The sequence below is a fragment of the Mauremys reevesii genome, linkage group 6, assembly GCF_016161935.1.
Source record: "Mauremys reevesii isolate NIE-2019 linkage group 6, ASM1616193v1, whole genome shotgun sequence".
NCBI lineage: Eukaryota > Metazoa > Chordata > Testudines > Geoemydidae > Mauremys > Mauremys reevesii.
Window position 1 is genome coordinate 39271229 of NC_052628.1, and position 16751 is coordinate 39287979.

General features: G+C 41.9%; 1 protein-coding gene across 1 annotated transcript in view; it reads right to left on the bottom strand.

Moving 5' to 3' along the window:
* Positions 1 to 16751, bottom strand: part of ADAMTS6 (ADAM metallopeptidase with thrombospondin type 1 motif 6) — a 311564-nt gene that overhangs the window by 153959 nt on the left and 140854 nt on the right. The window lies entirely within an intron of this gene.

Genomic DNA, 16751 nt, shown 5'->3' on the forward strand with positions numbered 1-16751 from the left:
ATATGGCAAATTTTCTTAAATATTCATCTATCACAAAGGAATTTCTCTTGTCCATGCAAATGTCATTCAAGATCATGGGCTTTTTATATTCAGTTCTGAATCAAGTGACAAAAGATCATGATATCTCACAATAGCAGATTTCGTTATTCATGGGAAGAGACAGAAAGATGGTTAGGGAAAGTGAAATATTCATAACTCTAAAATACAACCTTCCCACCCCTACTGTGAGAAAAAATTCAAAGCAAAATCAGAACATGTTAAACAAGTTATCTCTCAGACATGGTACATTTATTCTGGCTTAGTTCTTAGTGGTAGCACTTTTTACATTTTTAAGCAAAAACAAAATTCTGAAAGAGGAAATTTTACTTTTATTTTCACTCTTTTTTTAATGTAATGCTAATCCCAATCACTTCTCTCTGCTCTGCTCCTGAGTTATACAATCATTTAAGTATTGTGAAAATTCTATAATTCATCACAGTATACATAAATTTAATTTATGCATGCAGTCTGAAGATTTTTTGTAATACTGTAAATTATGGTTACTCACCTGTATCTGGAATTCTTTGAGATGTTCTCTGTATAGTCACACCCATGGGATACAGTGACCGGGCAGCTCTGATGGTGGAAACTTTTGATAACATTGCCTGCTGGTGCACTCTTGTACGCCCTCCTGCTCTTTCCCTCAGTGTTCCTGAATGTTCTGACAGCAAGGTTATAAAAGGGGTATAGCACTCTGACCACCTTAGTTTCTTCTACCACTTCCCAAAAGTCTGATACTGTAATTAGGACTTAGGAAAAGGTGAAGGTACATGGGGAGCGTGCATATGCTCCACATTACATCTCTACACAGTTTTGCTAAGTGGAGTCCTTCTAAGCTATACCACTGATGTTGTCTTGGCCTTCGTGGAATGAGACCTAATCCCTTCAGGAATAGGAACAGATGCCAATAAGCAGCCATCCTCTATGCACAGTCTAGCCCATTTTGATGTTTGAGAAGCAATTGCTTGATCTCTTTTGTTATTACCATAAGATATGAGTAAATCTGGAGATTTGCTGTATTGTTCCGTCCTATTAAGATAATACACTAAAGCCGCCTTAGCATCTAAACTTTGTAACGTATTTTCATCTGCATGTGCATGATGAAACACTGGCAGGTTAATTGTCTGATTAATGTGAAATTCAGTCACTACTTTAGGTAGGAGCTCAGGATGGAGATTTAGCACAACCTTATCTTTACAGAATACAGTAAATGGCAGGTCAGCCTTGAGGGTTTCACAGGGCACTCACTCTTCTTGCTGATGTTGTAGCTATGATGAAAGTTGTTTTAACTGAAAGATGAAATGAAGAACATTCTCCCATTGGCTAAAAGGGAGGCTTCATGAACTGCATAAGGACTATGTTAAGGTCTCATGTCAGTGGAGGGCCCTTGAATGGTGAATAGATATTAATTAGCCCTTTCATAAATCTTTCAACTGTCCCATGTGTGGATATAGATTTGTTTTCGATAAGTGAGTGATACACTGATATAGCTACTTATCAACCCTTAATTAATGCTTAATTAATCATTTTCTAGAGCTAAGAAAAACCTGCTGTACCCCTGTGAAACACATTTTAATAATTCTGATAGAATCCTATATCTCAAGTCATCAGGTGTAGGAAATATGAGTCTGTATGATAAACTTTTCCATTCTGCTGAGTCAACAGATCAGGAGTGAGAGGGAGAGATTGGAAAACTCCTTTGGATAGCTGAAGGTGGTCCGGGAGCCACAGTTACCTCGGCCTTGCCAGAGCAACTATGATTACTTTGGCTCTGTCCTGTTTTATCTTCCTTATTACTCTCTGATTGTGGAAATGGAGGGAAGAAATATAGAAGACCTCATACACAATTTATCCCGAATGTGTCAGATGATGTGATGCTATATGATTGAAATATGACCATATATATCATTAATATTGCCATTGTAAAACATATTTAATGTAAGGTATCAATGGAAAAGTTACTATTTGCTAAATAAGAGTATCCTGTTTATATGCATGTATCATCTTTGTATCTGAAGTTATGAATATTGGCTATATATCTATATCTCAGATCGGTTTATTCCTGGGGTAACACCCACAAGCTAGATTACATTCAGTCTAGCCAGCCCATTGTGAATGAACTATTCAAGTTTGATGGTCAATTAAGGATGCATTACTCTAATAATGGGCCATAGAAGAAACTCATTCTGCCCAGATATCAGTTCCTGCGAATGCCTCAGCCTCCAAGGGGCCAATGGCTACCCTGTGAGTCATCAGGCCTTGTAAGGACATGTGACATGCTCATGTGACCCTGGACTCCATCTTGTGCCAGTAACTTTCCACAAATTGGACTGTGAGCTTTGGTTGAAACAGAAAATTTACAGGCACATGGCTCGGTATAAAATACCCTGGGACGATTCCGTTTTGCCTCTTTACTGCTCTGATTCTCTGGACTGTGGATTTACAACTAAAAGGAACATACTGAACTATGGAATGATAATCTCCCAATCTTTTGGAAGTTACTAGAGAAACTTTGCAAGCCAGCAGTCTATAACATCACTGCTACCAAACCTGATATAAGAACATCGCAATTATTGTATGTATATGATCTATTAACCATTTTAACTCTCTTCTTCTTTTCTTTTATTAATCTTTAGTTTTTAATTACTAAAGGATTGGTGGCAAAGTGATTATTGGGTAAAATCTGAATTATATATTGACCTGGCTATGTGGCTGATCTCTTGAGATTAGAAGGACCCTATATATGATGAAACTGGTTTTCAATAACCACTCATCATAGAGTCGTGTCTGGGAGCTGAAATAAGGGCTGGAATGTCTAAGGAAACTGCATTTTTGACTTCTTGTTAACCAGTATGGTGGGGCAGAAGTTTACTTTTGTTACTGGCTTGGTATAATCTAATGATAGGATAACTACCAGTTTAGGGTGAGTCTGCCTTATTTTTCAACAGTTTGTCCTGAATCTGGTATTCTCAGCTGTGACCCATTGGGGCACAATGACAGATGGATTGACTGTCTCTCCCTGCTCTTCAGCCACATCTGGGACACCTTTGTGTTTTCCTTTTGTCACAAAATGTCTACCTCTGGACAACCTCATGCACTGATGTTCTCTTGTATCGCTGACAGTTTGAAAGACCATTCATGGAGTTCTGTTGTGTCCCTGCTCAGGCGGTTTGCAAGGCTGTTTTCTTTCACTATTAGGTGTAAAACTACAGGTAGGTCTTGTATTTAATTTACCATTCCCACAGAGACATTGCTTCCTTCCACAGCTACGTGTAATGAACTCTTCCTCCTTGACATTGTATTGTCCATAAACATCTAAATTATCTTATGATGATGATAGGCAGAAATGATTTCAGAGCTCAATGTATTGCTTTTAGCTGTAGCAGCCTGATGTGCAATTTCTTTTCCTGGAAAATCCATTGACCACAAACTGTCAATTTGTCTAAATGTCCTCCCCAACTTAGGTTGGAAACATCTGATGTGATTGTTGTTGATAAAGCTGGAGCATTGAAAGACATTCCCTTAATTTTTTGAAGGTTTTGAGGTTATGAGGCTCATTAATCTGAGAAAAAAAATTATTCTTTGACATGTGAACAATAAGGCTATGGCTGGCTGAATCCTTATAATGGCAGATAGTGCCTGACTTTCTGAGAGACCAAATTCCCCCTGTGAAGGGGATCTTTTGAGTGGGTAGTATGATTGACTTCTCCCAAATTATCTTTCGTCCCAGCTTCTTGAATAGGGAGTGTGTGTAGGATATGACTCCTAATAGATTTTGTTCTGACAATGTTTTGATTAGCCAGTGATCTAGCATCTACATATATGTGAATCCCTTGGGTTTGTAAATGCATTAACACTGCCAAGAGGCATTTTGTAAAAACTCTGGGGCAGGAGAAAAGCCAAAAGGAAAGACTTTCCCTACTAGGGAACAGAGATATTTGCAATCTGATTGCAATATATGCCCTTCAGGTTGAGAGCTCAAAACAATCTTGTGTTGAGAGGAAATGTTTTATATACATGCCAAATTCAACATGAAATCAGAACTTACTGATGAAGGAATTGAATTCTCTCAGGTCTAATGTAGGTCAAAGACCTCCATCCTTTTTTGGGATTAGGAAGTACCTTGAACAGAAACCCTTTCCTCCGAATTCCCTCAGCTCCACTTCTATTACCCCTGCCTGCACAAGACAGAAACAACACAGGCACTCACCAAATGGGGCAGGTAAAGAATAGTCCAACTTTGGTTTGCAGGTCTGAGACCTTATGTCAAACCTGAGGATGAAGGCCCAGCACAGATGTTGACACTGAGATCTGTTTGTCTTTTACCTGAGGCTTAAACACTTTCCTCCTTTGCTGCCAATGTTATTCAGCAGGATGTTGTTGATGGTAGAGGCATCTCTGAGAAAATAAAGACTAGGAAGATGAAGATGCATACTGTTGTCACTGATACCTGAACACAGCTACCTAGTTCTTCTCCTAGGTTGCTGATATACTCACAAAGATCTGGGTGCAGATCTAGTGACTGTCACTTCTTCAAGAACCCCATTTTACTGCTAAATACACCATTCCCTTTAAAGGGAAACTCCACTTTAGTGTTTCTCTCTGAAGGTAGTCCATATGATCTACTACATGAATGATTCCTGAGATTGATGGCTTCTAGGAGAAACATCCAAGGAATCAAATGTTACTCTTAGACTGTGTTTTGCAACAATCATTAGACATGAGGGCATTGGCTAATTTTCTTGGAACCGCTGAAATTGATTTTGCAAATACCACCATCTTTTCCTAAAGACAGTATTGGTTGCATGCAATTACAGTCTGGTAATCTGACATTCTTACACCCAATGTTTCAGATTAAAATACTTTTTTCCCTTAAAATGTCCATTTTCTTGCTTTCTTTATCAGAAGGTGTAGACTACATCAAGCCACCATAAGACCTGTGGGATGCAGCTTCAGCCAAATGCAAGTTAAGAACTGGATAACTGTGAAAAAAGAAGGAAAAACCCTCATGCGATAATTGGCAGCTACCTTTTTCAACACTGCTTGAACAGAAGTGGAAATGAACCATATTACTGCTTTTGCTGGCTGCCAGGGCCCATCTAAAACTGGCAGTGTAATTCTATCCTGGAATGGAGAGTCAAGAATGTTGAAGATGATGAGAAGTCTCCTCTACTATCACAGAGGGATTTTCAAAGTAGTTGCCATTCTCTTAACGACTTCAGGAAATAATACTGCACCCTCTGATGGAGAACACACATTTGTAATCCCTACGCTCTCACCTGGAGCGGTTTACTCTTCCAGTTCAGGGTTCATTTGTTGGTATTCTTCAGGCACCCGAGGCTCCTCTTCTTCCAAAAGTGTGTCTTTTGTCCAAGGGTAGGCCAAACTCTGCAGGTTGAGGACTGGAATCTACCAGGGTCTCCATAGGACTGATGGGAGGCCACTGGAAGCTTAAATAAGTGTTTAGACCTATATTGTTTCCGGTGTTTTCTCTGTATTGCTTTTAACCTAAAATAAATGTTCTCTGCTTTGAAGAAGCTGTTTAGTTTCTTGTAACCACAGGCATACATTGCACATAGCCCTTGGATAGAAAGCAAATATCAGGTGCTGGACTTTAATCACAGTAAAGAAAAAGAGGGATGCAGCCTAAAAACTCAGTCAGAAGGAAGAGGGACCTGGATTCTGGCCCAGAGAGAGGTGATGTCTAGAGGCTTAAGACCTAAGGGTGCATTCCTTGAGCGGGCTGGGAGGGAGGGGAATTAAAGGTGCAATTACCCCCAAAACTGTGACAGTCCCTTCTGCAGAAGTGTCTGCTGCTGCTTCCCTCTGGAAGTATCAAAGGCTGAAGCTAATCTATGTTCACTCATGGATCAGGAGATGTTCTGGAGGGCTTGGTTTCACAGCCTGACGCAGCAGTAGTGCTTGAAGTCTATTTTGCTACTCTTTCTGTGCTCTTAGGTGAAAGTACTGCAGATTGAACACCCTGAGGGAGTGTCCCTTCCTTGTATGAGCATCTAAAGCTGGAAAGACTGCTGGGCAGGAGGCAAATTTCTTAAATACTCAGCGTCTTGAAATTCCAATCCATCATCAGATCCCAATAGCAGAACTAAAGTCTTAACGTCAAATAAATACTCAGAAAAATTAAAATAAATAAATAAATAAATAAAAATAAATAAAACCCAACACTAAAAGCTAAAATCTACCTTGCAAAAGTAATAGACATTATTCAAGCTAAGAATTTGGGCCAAAGGCCCAACTACAGTTCCTGATCTGGCACCTACGGCAGTTGAAAGGAACTGATGTGGCCAAACCATGCTCCCTTTTATAGCCTCAACTTCAGAATCTTCAAGCGCAGCGAGGGGAAGGGATGGGGGCACAAGAGTGCTCCAACAGGTACTGCTATCAAAAAATTCCACTGTAGAATCAGCACCACTGGTGCATTTTATGGGGGAATATGCAGAGGACAGTAAAAGAAGAACAGATGTTTTCAAATTAGATACAGATTCAGGACAACTAAAGAGAATCTTTAATCTAATTCACTCTGATAAATTCGAATTAAAGTCCTAGTGTAGACCAGGCCTTTGTTCTTAAGCAATTTGGATTTAAAACACTGTCAACTCATTATTATTAACATCATTGTTTGTATTGTAAAGTGCCACAGAATCCTGTGGCACCTTATAGACTAACAGACGTTTTGCAGCATGAGCTTTCGTGGGTGAATGCCAACTTCGTCGGATGCAAGATTGCATCAAACAAGTTACACTTTAAAAGCAGCAAAGAATCCTGTGGCACCTTATAGACTAACAGACGTTTTGCAGAAATAATTTATTTGTTGATGTCTTATGATCCAGAAGCAAATACCTACAAAGTCATTTCTAGTTTTCTACTTAGTAATATGTAATATTTGAAACTGAATATATCCTTTTGTCTGATATCCAACATTTTTACTACCCTCATGTATTTCCAGATTATACTATGAAGGTGCCAGTAATGGCTCCATTGTTAAGGCTAAGTTGAATTTTTCACTTCTGACATTATGAAGAGAAGAAAAATCTAATATGGTCTTAAAAATCATATTAATTTAATTTGTTACAACAAACATTGATATACATTAATCATAATTCTAGGGATGTTGCATGGTGTCACTTCAGAGAAGAGTTACGGTTGTTTGGGTGCCTTCACTCTGCATTTTCATGCCTTAATATATTTGGATTTATTTTAAGTTTTACCTTAACTGTGAATTTCCTGGGTTTGTAATGCATGTTTTGGGGCTAATTACAATATCTCTTAGACTGACGAAGTGAGTATTCACCCACGAAAGCTTATGCTCCAATACGTCTGTTAGTCTGTAAGGAGCCACAGAACTCTTTGTTGCTTTTTACAGATCCAGACTAAAACGGCTACCCTCTGATACAATATCTCTAATATTTTCCCTTAAATTACTATAGGTATTCTCAACTTCAACTCTCTTAACATAGTTTTTCTATGAAATTTCAAAGTAAATGAACACAAACATAGCTGAACAATGCATCTTATATATATATATATATATATATATATATATATATATATATATATATATATATATATATATATATATATATATATATATATATGGTCACCTAATTGAGCATAATTCTGTGTTGTGCTACTTATGAAGCACTTTAAAGTACAATCAAGTCTGATTCACTGAAAGAAATTATAGTCAGCTCAGAAACATAAATTTTGCAACAGGGCAATGGCAAACTCTCATTCACATCTTAATTACCTAGGGCAAAATTATCCTCCCAGATCTGCATTGTGGATAACTAGCCTGCACATATCTCACAAGTGGAACACCTAGTAAAGTCAGTGAAGGTGCTGCACAAGGGAGTGTGAATATGCAATAGTGATCATCAGCAATGTGGGTCAGAGAAGTAAGCTTTGCCTTTAATCACGAAGCAAACTTCTGTGCTTAGATTTCCTTTGGAAATATGAAACCGGCATTCATGTTGCCCTGAATGTTACTGTAACCTTTCTTTCCACCTCCATTTATTCAATTCTACTTATGCTTTTGTTAAAATCTGTGAAATGTTACTGCATTCCCTTTCCTTGAATATTTTAATGTAAGACTAATGACTGTAGTATCTTATAATTCTAAAGTTTAAACTATATTTTCCACATATCACAAGATATTAATCTTATTTCACATCACAGAAACCAGAATTGTTTTTCTAGCCTCACGTTTATGACATTTAAGTCTATTTGGACAATTAATCATTAAAGCTAAAGTCCCAATGAAGTTTTTTTTAGTTAACATAAGTTGTGAGTTTTTACAAATACAATATAACATGAGGTAGACACAAGACATAATAAAGGAAATACCATTTCTTGAACTCCAAAAGAAATATAGAAATGAATATATTGTTATTTAATGATTGTTTATATGATTTTTCCAGTTAATTCAGTGCCTCTTTAAGGTGAAGTGATTATTCTATATGCAACGGGGCAAGAAACTATTGCTTGGGCTAAGTGGAACACTGGAATTCCAGTGGAGACTGTCTTAAAATGGCCTTATGGACTCTCATTCGTTGGGCTGACCTTAGGGGCCAATTGTCTCTTAGCGGAGTTTCTCTTTCACACATGGATCGTGTAAACCATCACATACTGTTGAGCCAGTGATTCTGGTAACAGAACTTCAAATATCACCCATAGGTTTGATATGGTCTTTCAGCCCTCCCGTGATGGAAGACATGCTCTTTCATTCATAATTAGGTGCCAACCCATCCATCATGGACTGCAAGGGACAGGTTTATTGAAGATCCAAGTGCCAGTTGGTGGTAGTTGGTGCTAGATGTGGTTTGGGATGTGATATACATGCCCCTATTCTTTTAGGTTGGAGTCTTCTATGCCATTTGTAACTCCATTCCCCTGTCATTATTTGAACATGCCTCTAACCAGCTTAAATTAACTGCTTTTTTTTTTGCAGTTTTTACACTTTCTTTGGATGAGAAATGGATTTCCATAATTTAGTGCACTCTAGGGAACCTCTCAGTACCAGAGTTAAGGACCCATCATGCAGATGGGATTAGGAGGAACAGGAATATAGTCCCACTGCTTCTGAAGCATTGATGACAACTTGCTAAAATTCAGGAAAATGTCTCTAGGAGGACTGTTAGGGACAATGGATCAACTGGGGGGTGTAATTCCCAGCTCAGGTAGACATACATATGCCAGCTCTGATCCAGCAAGCACACTAAAACAGCAGTGCAGCCACAGCAGGTAGGGCTGGCCTTCTGAGTTCATTTCTAGGGTCTCAGACAGACTTGTACTTGAGCAACTGGCCCAAGCCACCACCCATACCACCAAGGCCACACTCCTATTTTTAGCAAGCTAGCTACTCCTGGGGGAATTCTGCGCCCCTGCAGGGATGCATAATTCATAGCTTCCGCAGATTTCTTAGCTCCCCCACAGAAAAATGGGGGAGCAAAGAAATCTGTGGGAATACACACCCCTTCCCTGGCAGCCCAGGCATGACTTTTGGGAGCAGCTGGCAACAGAGAGCAAATCACCACGGGGGGAGGGGGGTAGGCTGGGTGTGCATCCAAGGAGAGATGTTAAGGGGGTGGGGCTGGGCGCGTGTCTGCCTGTGAACAAGTGAGAGAGACTCACTCTGTCCCTGTCACTTGCTGTTGCTACATTCCAAGCTTGGAGGTGCAGGGCTGTGTGAAACAGACTCTGTCCCTGAGGCAAAGCAGAAATGTAACAACTAAGCAGGCAGACTGCTAACCTATTGTTAGTTAATAGATCCCATTCTTAGTCACTAAGGCTCCTTTATCTTGCCAGAGTGGTGTAAAGGAGCCTTATTGTAAATGACAGTAAGGGAATCATCAGCTAGGAAGGTCTTTGTGCTTTCTCGCTTTTTTCCTGTGCCAGAGAAGCACAATGGGGTTAGATTACAGCTCAGGATCTATTTTACTTATCCATTTAAAAAAAAATGCAGGACAATGATTAACAAAACTGTATGACTTTCGAGTGTGAAAGTCTGAGCAATTTAAAGCGACATTCTACTTTACAGAACAACAAACAACGAAATAAAAGTAATGTAATTTAAATGAAAATCCAGGATTATAACTGGAATGCAGGGTATTGTGTACCAAATATTTGTAACTTAACTTTCATGTGTTTAGGAAATACTGAACAGTTATTGTGATTTTTTTTTCTGTATGGTAGTTTAAAGAAATTACCAAAATAAGTGAAACTGGTGTGATTATATTGTATTATTTTGACAAATAAAATATGCATAATTTTGCAAAATTTTGCATTTTTGGTGCAGAATTTTGGATTTTTTGGAGCAGAATTCCCCCAGAGGTAATGCTAGCTCAATCGCAACTAGTGCATGTACATCCACCAGAGCTGGGAATTATACCTCCTTGCTGCAGTGTAGATGTATCTTTTGTGACCTCATCTCCATCAATCCACTGATTTCTCTGCTACTCTCAGCTCCCTCCTATATTCCCTTCTGCTGATTCCATAGTCTTCCTTTAATCCCAACGTCTCTTACACACTTGTTTCTTTTCTTTTTCCCAGTAGTCCCATATTCTCACTCTCTTCTCATATCCATTTCCTCCACTTCTGCTCCTGAGGTACTGAAGGACTTCGTATAAAATCTAGAAACCATCCAAATATCTTCCACTACACATTCATCTCGTCTTCCTTCTGCTCCATTATCTTTCTTACTCTATGTCAATGATTCCCCAATCTACCTCTCTACGCCAGACCTTTCCTCTTCTGTACAGTCTCACATCTCTGTCTTTACAACATCTGACATTAGATGTCCAACAGGCAACTCAAATTCAACATGACAAATACTGAATTTTGCTTCCCTTGTGATGAAAGGGAGGGACATGTTAGCCATGCTATATTTATTTTACTCAGAAAAGAAAAACAAATCCCTTCCAATCTCCATGTACTCTATGTCCATAGTAAAGAATCTATGTTTGGCTTTCAGGATTCCAGAATTATCAACACAGGGGTGTTTCTAATGGGGTTTGGTAGGAACTGGTGCTAGGCTCACACTATTCAACATTTTCATCAATCATCTGGAAGTAAATATAAAATCCTGGGTGATAATTTGCAGATAACACAAAGATTGGTGGAGTGATAAATAATGATCAAGACAGGACAGTCATACAGAGCAATCTGTATTGCTTGGTAAACTGGGCCCATTAAAACAAAATGTATTTTATTACAGTGAAATGGAAACTTAGACATTTAGGAACAAGAAACGCAGGTCATATCTACGTAACAGAGGACTGTATCCTGGAAAGCAGCGATTCTGAAAAAGTGGAGAGGGTGCACAAAAATGATTAGAGGGTTGGAAAAAATGCATTACAGTGAGAAACTTAAAGAGCTCTGTTTAGTTTATCAAACAGAAGATTGAGAGGTGACATTGATTACAGTGTACAAGTACCTTCATGGGGAGAAAATACCAGATACTAAAGGAATCTTTAATCTAGCAGAGACAAGCATAGCAAGGACAATGGCTAGAAACTGAAACCAGAAAAATTCAAATTAGAAATTAGGCACATACTTTCAGGGACATCCCTACCTATTCCAGGGCCCTATGCAGCCCCCCCATGGGGGGGGGGCGACAGGCCTCTGCGGGGGTAGGGGAGGCTGGCTTGGGGGGCCAGGTGCCTGCATTCCCACCGCCGGTGATTGCAGGCCCGGCCCTGCTGCAGTCCTCAGGGGTGGGAAGAGGCGGGGCTCGGGCAGAGCAGGGGCGGAGCAAGGCAGAACAGGGCAAGGGCTTTGGGGAAGGGGTGGAGTGGGGGCGGGGTTGGGACAGAGTGAGGTGGGAAGAGGTGGGGCAGGGGCTGGTGCAGTACGCAGCTGTGCAGGGCACCAGGAAATTTGGTGCCCCAAGTTTTCTGGTGCCCTACGCAGCTGTGTGCTTTGCATATGGGTAAGGACGGCCCTGCATACTTTTAACAGTAAGGGTGATTAACTACTGGAACAACTACCAAGGGCGGTAGTGGATTTTCCATCTCTTGATGTCTTCAGATCAAGACTCAATACCCTTCTGGAAGATATGCTTTAGCAAACCACGAGTTATTGGACTCAGTACAGGGAGCAATATATGGGTGAAATTTAATGGCCTATAATATGCAGGATGTCAGATTAGAAGATCTACTGGTCCCTTCTCACTATAAACTCTATGAATCTATGAAACCTGTTGAGTCATACTTCTTTCAATGGAAGCAGCAAAGAATCCTGTGGCACCTTATAGACTAACAGATGTTTTGCAGCATGAGCTTTCGTGGGTGAATACCCACTTCTTCGGATGCAATGATATCTTAGAAGTCATATTTCAGAGAAAGTATGTACAAGTCAGCAAAATATGTACAGTTACATTACAATTACCATATAAACACAGCAGTTTATTTGATACTCTCTCCTCTCCTCAGTTCCACAGTTTTCACAACTTCTGTATGCCATGGCTACTATATAACTAATAAAAACATGGTATTTCAGAGTGAATTCTTTCCTTTTTAATTTAATTCAGTTTTTTGTGTATATTATGTACTCAGTGTAGACATGTCACTTAAATATAGTTATATGCTTCAATTTTCCATTTAATAAGGAAGCCAGTTCCCAATTTCCCATGTAGTTATGAATAGTAAAGTGATCATCATGGCACAATCAAAGAAAACCGTTAAGAATGTTCTTTGATATAGTTAGCTTACTCATGCATGCAAGTACCCTCAAGTACACTCAGTACCAAGCTCTATCCAGTTTGAATATAAGGAGAAATAGGTGGAGAAGAAATTTGCACTTTCTTATAATTTAGTCACAAAACTTTTTGGGTTGAAGGTAGGATGATGGCTAGATGGCTCAAAATATTAGAACAGATGCCACTGAGGGCTTGGCTACACTTACAAGTTGCAGCGCTGGGAGTTACAGCGCTGCTCATGCAGCTGTGTAAGGGCCAGCGCTGGAGTGTGGCCACACTGACAGCTACCAGCGCTGCAGTGTGTGGCACACACACACACAGCCAGCTATTGAGGTTGAGAGGTGTGGCAGCAGCTATCCATGGCGCTGAGTATTGTGGGAAGGGGGAAAGAAGTGCGGTCATTCCGCGCCCCCTGTGCCAGCGCGCGTGTGGTGCATCTTCACATCCCAGCATTTTCCGCGGCGCGCGTTGGCGCCATTGTGAGTGTCTTTCTGTTACTCTCCTCTGAATCATTTCTGCTGCAAATGGAGGGCGATCTGCTGCTGCTGCTGATGATGATGACCCAGCACAACACGTTTGGCTGTCAGCCATTATTCCTCCTCCTCCAAAGTGAGTGTGAGAGTCGGTCCGATTATGATAATATATTGGATTTGTCTGCTGTGACACTAGGAGTGCTGCGCATTCACCGAAAAACTCAGCACCGTTGAGCGCCGCTTTGGCTCGGGGAAACAAGCACTGAGTGGGTGGGGGGATCATGGAAGTCTGGGATGGAAAGCTCAGGATGAGAAAACTTGGCGTATGAGAAAAGCCTGGCTGGGACTGTGTGCTGCTGCACTCCCCTCTCTTCGCCCTCTCTGCGCAAGGTGAGAGCTGCAATTGAGAGCTGGGTGGAAAGGTGGGCGGCAATCTCTGGAAATGGAAAAATCCAGACATCAGCGGTGGGGAACCAGTTTTGTGTGTGGGTGGGGAAGGGAAAACTGCTTTTTTGTTTGAAGTTTGCAGACCGATGCAAGTAAGAAAGACTGAAGGACAGGAGTGACAGAGGGGCGTGCAGGACGGTGGATGGCTTTGCACAAATGGATGGGTGGGACTGTGGAGGGATAGATGGATGGCATTCGCTGGCCCCCCCCTGGCACCTGCGTCGTGATAATCAGTTAATGGTTCGTCAGGGATCATCTATGGTTCTTTCATGGGCGTTGTGCTGACAGATGTCGAAATGCCCACTGTGATCCTTGGAGACCCCGTTACCCGTTACTGCCTTGGGCTCACCTATACAGGAAAGCTTGACAGGAGCGAGGGAGGTCAACTAACTACAGGCTGAGCTGGAGACACTGTGAGACTGCTTTTGGGCGTTTAAAGGACTGGAGATGGACTTGGGGGAAAGCACATCCCAGCATTTATAAGCGCTGCTGTACTCCACAGTAATGTTTGCTGCCTGCATGGGGAGGAATTGCACTGCTTACTGTTATTATTTTCCATATATATAATATATGATTTGCAGTGCTCTTTTCTTTTACTTTGCTGCTGTCTTGTCACTATCTATTATAATAAAGACTGTTTCAAAGCAAAGCCAATTTTTTTAAAAAAAAAAAAAAAAAAACTTGACAGACAGACAGACACACAACATTTCATTAACACAAGAGGGCAAGGGTGTGTGTGGGTTGGTGTACACAAGTTTGCATATGCCATGTCTTCAGGGTGCATATACTGCATGGTGATGGGGTTGAATGCAGAGGGTAAGGGGTGGTGGTAGTATCAGGGGCTGTTGGGGAACGTACAGGTGTTGGAGGCAGCTGGGGTGGTAAGAGCCTGGGCTGGGGGAGGTGGTTGGTGGTTGCTGACATTGGGCAGCAGGCACAAAGGGGGGGGTGGGGGGGGAGTAGGTAGTGCTCTGCTTGCATGGCAACAACGAGTGACTGACTCCGCTCGGCAGCGCTCAGGGATCAGGCAGCCGCCGCTCCCTTCTGCTTTTCCTTTGCTTTTCTCTCCTCTTTCCTGCTTTCTCTCTCTCTTTCTCTCTCTTCTCTCTCTCTCTCTCTCTCAGAGTGCTGAAGAACAGTTTTTCAGCATGTCCTTTTGCTTTTTTTTTTTTTTTTTTTTTTTTTGTAGTCACTAGGAAACAGCGGGGGCTCTTTTAGCAGCAATGATTCCTCCGGGGGACTATATGGCGCGTGCCTGTGTTCAGAAATGGTCCCCCCTGCGAGAGCGCGGGCGCGGACACTCACACCGTGGACAAGGACACAGTGGCTCTGGCTCTATAAACTGCGCAGGCATATTGCTGCCTCCGCTCTGGATGATTTTTTTTGCTGATAGCAGATTACAGATTACGGACGGACCACATCACACATCTATTCCATACATCTAGCTGCCTGCCGCATCCATAACATAACCCCCTTCCTCCAACATTTCCCACAAAAAAAAAAAAAAAAAAGCTTACCTCACACCGCTCCCTCTGCCTCCTTCTGCTGCTGCTGGCTGCTGCTGCTTTCCTCTGGCTCTTGTTCCTGGAGAAGGCTGCTGGCCTCATGCCTCAGGGAATCTCAGGTTCATCCCAGAGCTTCATCCCGCGGCTTCCCTCTCCCCCCTCCCCCCTCCTCCTCTCCTCCTCCTCCCCCCTGTGCTCAAGTCCTGTCCCACCCTGGGATGGGGCAGGGGGGTCCCCCCCCATCTGTCCATCCATCTCACACGGCAAAACGGCCGGTCGTGGCGGGCCGGGATCTGCGATTCCCCCCCTCTCGGGCTTAATAGGCACACAGCGCTCTTTAACTTTCACCCTGCATTGTAGTGCGTCCCGTTGATGGCCCCTATCCATCATGATATCCACACCTGGCTGCAGCAAACAGGAAGGAGATTTTTAAATTTCCGGGCATTTAAAGGCGGGTGACCTGAGGCAAGAGCAGTAGAAGTGAAACTGATGTGTGCAGTGTGGCTGACAGGGGATTCTGGATAGCTCCTTATTCCCTGGAGGGGACAGGTGCGCTGGTGAGTGTCCACACCTGCTGGCTGCACTGTGTCACCAGCGCTGCACTCTGCAACCCCATGGATGGAGGTTTCAGCAGCCAGCGCTGAGGGCAGCGCAGCGCGCCGGCCCTGTGTGTGCGTGTGGGCGGGTGGTTATTTGGCGCTGAAAGCTCCACCAGCGCTGCAACTTGTAAGTGTAGCCAAGCCCTAACTACTGTTTATAGACCAACTTTTTTCTCCATACATTCCTCCTGGACTTCACTGTAACTAGCTTTTACAACCAAGGGCAAGCTGTGCTGCATTGTGCAGTCACTCCATGCATTAAACAGCCATTCTCAAATGCGGCCACCAGGGACTTTTCTTGTGGCCACAGCCTCCAGGGCTTAATTTGTCCCCAGGCTTGCCAGGGCTGAGTAAGTCTGCTGTGAAAAGTGATACTTGTATGTTTGTTAATATCACTTTTCACAATAGACATACTAGCTAGCAATAAATAAATTAATTAAGTATTTTAGGGAAAAGTGTGAGACCAGCCACCAGTAAGAGTCGGTGGCCGCACTCTGAGGCCACCAAAAAATTTGTCATGAGAACCCGTGCATTAGAAAACAGGGGAAAATGAAATTGGTGTCCACACACTTCTCAACATAAAGTTTGACAAACTCGGTCCATACTGGAGTATGAGGTGGGAACCTCCAGTAAGGGCCAATTCAGAGTTTTTTAAAAGAGACATTAAGTATAAAGAAAGGAGACAGTGCCAAAAATGTATGAGTATGGGTAGTAGCAAACATAGCTGCAGTTCAAAGAAAAAAAGATGCTGTGACCACAGGACATGCAGGATGGCTGCATTATTGTTCCCAGATTCTAATCCATACCCAAACCATATGCAGAAATCACTGTCATCATATCAGCGTCTCACACCACCATAGATATGAATGATTTACCATTTAAATTTACACTTATGTAAATAACCTCTCTAAAACCTATATCCACATGATTTAACAGCACTACAATACATGTATCACCTGAATATCTTTTCCTA